The sequence below is a fragment of the Arachis duranensis genome, unplaced genomic scaffold, assembly GCF_000817695.3.
Source record: "Arachis duranensis cultivar V14167 unplaced genomic scaffold, aradu.V14167.gnm2.J7QH unplaced_Scaffold_165934, whole genome shotgun sequence".
Taxonomy (NCBI): domain Eukaryota; kingdom Viridiplantae; phylum Streptophyta; class Magnoliopsida; order Fabales; family Fabaceae; genus Arachis; species Arachis duranensis.
In genome coordinates this window covers 290,921-294,586 of record NW_026264258.1, presented here as the reverse complement: position 1 = coordinate 294,586, position 3,666 = coordinate 290,921, and positions in this window count along the sequence as shown.

Here is a 3,666-nt window from a genome sequence, read left to right as displayed (position 1 = left end):
TTTTAGTATATATTTTATATTTTTATATGTATTTTATATTATAACAAATTTTAGTGTATATTTAGAGTCCTTTCTTTTATCTTAAACAATGAATTTAGGCCCATGTTATAAAATCTAGTTAACATGATAAATTTCAAACCCGTAATAAATCACATTTTGATAAACAACATGAAATTCAAGAAAACTATTAGACTATATATATACATTAAACTCGTTGTAATTTAATAAAACCAAAACAAGTCACCATCAATAATCTAAAATCGAGGAAATTCAACACTTGTTATTCTTAACTCGAGTATTTGGTCATTTTTCATCAATGAAAAGCTGCATATATATCTTAGATTTTTAATTTGCTAAGAGAATGGTGAAAGCACATATAGAGGAAGGTTGCAACCTCGTAGAAGTTATTTAATATTGATGGAGAAGTTGCCATGGCCACCTAAGCAATAGTAGCTAGTAGTGTGGCTGCCACCCAATGTATATATATATAGCTGAATCATGATCGTTTACAAGGACAAATAATTATGAATAGGAAGTAGTATGAAGAATTAAAGGGTACGTTTCTAATTGAGGGATGGGAATAAATGATCATTGCATGTACTTGCTCGATACATATAATTTACTCTCCATGCATGGAGGACACGTTCCAAGTTCCAACATCTTAAGCACTTGCACATACCTTATTATAGGTCAAAACAATAAATCATTAATTAAACTCATCAATTTCCTACACACTACCACATAGAGTGTACATGCATATGCATATTTATGCACTACGACAAAAATTAGTTTTAGTAACAAATTTTTAGTTACAATCATATAATGATTATTATATATTTTATTTAATTTATATTTAATAGTTATATATTTATCGATAATTGTCACTAAAACTTTTTAATAATTATGCATGAGATAATTAATAACTATTTTTATTAACGTATCATATATTAAATGAATGTTGGTATATATATATGACTACTAAATTTATATATATCAGCATGCATTTTATTTGGAATTAATAATAATGTAATATCACTATGTATAGATCCTTTCATTAGTTATTAGAGTCATTGACTATTGATAAAAAAAAATTTTCGTTAAGTGAGTGATATGGTCATGATGATACCATGTCTCAATAACAGACAAAAAAGTGTCCTACCAAAACACACATAATGACATTGTTTAGTAATAATTGTTCAAAACTCTGTATTTTAGTAAGACAAATAGATTCTCAGTAAATACTAAATACCTACTTCTAATTAGAACTTGTTTCTCTAATGATAAAAATAATTAGAAACTTAATCCACCAATAATTGTTACTAGTAGATATCATGAGGATTTGATTTATCTAAATATAATTAGAAATTTAATTTACCAATAATTTAAAACTCACATCGTACACTTTACTGAATACTCTTTTTGAGTTTGAACAAACGAATTATTTTGAGACAACATTTTAAAAGATTTTTTATATTATTCAATCTCTCTAATTTTTTTCTACAAATATAAATAAGCAAACATAAGTAATTACAGACTAGAACATAATCGAATAACTTTTAACATAATTTTATAATTAAAATCAACAAAAAAAATAACATAAAAGTAAATCTCAATATAGTACCTACACCAATGGTTCAAACATCTTCATAGATCAAGGAGTCATCACTTCTTTTGTGTACTATGTTCTAAATCTCTCCTCTACTAACTAACCTCTCTTGTGGTTTTAACTGTAACAATATAGTTTCAAATATATAGCAATTGTGCAAGGCAAGGCAAACAACCTTGCTTCAACCACCATACATATATATGTGTGTGTATGAACATATACTATAACAGGGAAAGCCACCAATCAAGATGATGTATATATAGTCGAATTTTGAAGCAAGAAGCGTAGATGTAAATAATAAGGTGTGAGAACCTTTCTTGTTGGCACAGGTGGAACTTATCGTCACTAATACAGACCGTGACTCACAAAGATTTTGTATCCTCTAATGTTTGAATTTTATTTTAGAGAATAAAGTGTGATCTTTTATCGTTGGATAGTTTCTCTTTCATATTTATTCTTGGTCCCACATATGAAATTAATGGTGAAGATCACATTTTATTCTCAAAAGTGAAATTCAAACTTTAGAAGATCCAAATCCGACTCACAAATATGGTTAACCTAAAACTCCATTTGTTAGTTGGGCTTGGATCAATTGAAGATTGGACTGGGTTTTCTAATTTTCTTTACAAAAATAGTGTCATTATTGGTGTGAGGGTTTTCAACTTCTAGACGAGAAGCACACTACAACTCTACAAGGCTTTGTTTAATGTGATCATTATTAGATTTAATTTAATGATTATAAATAAATTAAAATTTTTCCCATAATAAACAAGAGAAAACGAAAAAAAATAATAATAAAGATGAGGTTTTGAACAATGGAACGATCAAAGTAATGTGAAGGATATTCCTTAACGTGGTCCACTACTTAAATAAATAATGTTTATCCAGAATCAATTATGTTAAAGAAGGCTAAGATCATGAATATAAAATAATTATAATGAAGCACTTGGAGCATGCGATTAAAATACTTTACAGTTATAACTAACAAAAGCTTGTCTTAAGTTGACCAATTTTTAACACTGCTACACTGGCAAGCTATTTGAATAAAAGGGTTATCTGGAGTAGTAGTCTATTAGTAGACGCACTAACCATGGAGCAATAAGAATCTTTATGGTATTATAATAAATTAACAAAATATCATCTCATCATCAATCTTGGAACTCCTTATTAATTAATAATTACATGTTGCTTAAATAATTCCTACTTTCATTTTCGCATGTTGCTCATTTGACTTCAATTACTATAAAATTTCTATTTTGCTGATCTGTAAATTATAATATTAGGGTTTATATTAATTTACACACCAACTTAAGTGTCATATCAAAGTGCATAAAAGAACATAGAATCATCTACTACCTAGCTATAGAAGACAAAATGTGATAGTTGCTCGCATTAATTATCTTATTCATCTTCTCTCTAGATTATATGTTTCATACATATTACAGCTATAATTATTTATATTTTTTTGTATTGATTTAAATTTTTATGATAAATAATTTTACAAATAATATCAAAATCTTTTATCATATAAAAAAGTTAAAACTTGATCCTTGTTACGTTCAAAGAACAAAATTTAACTTAAGATAATTTTTTCAAAAAAAAAATTTCTATACATAATAATACTTCAAATCCGAAAAAAAAAGGTTTAAATATATAATCATTTATATCTTAAACTTTTGACTATGTTTTATGACAATAATGTAAGTAAAAGAAGGGCAAATAAAGATAGATAATAATAATAATAATAGTAGGAAAGTTTGACAAAGAAATCAAAGTATTTGAGGTTTTTTTTTACGTCATAACGAGACATATATATGAGTTGACATAATTATTAATATGAGCTAAGTAATTTATATATCCCATGAGGAATTGAGGATATGTATATATACACACTACTTTTGACAATATATATAGGGTAAAAGAAGAAGAAATAGACGATTACCATTAATTAATACAAATTAAATTACCATAACACGCACGTACACATAATCCAGATCAAACTAAACGTAATCGCGTGATTACGATGATTTACCAAACTATATATCCCTCACTGCTGAGAA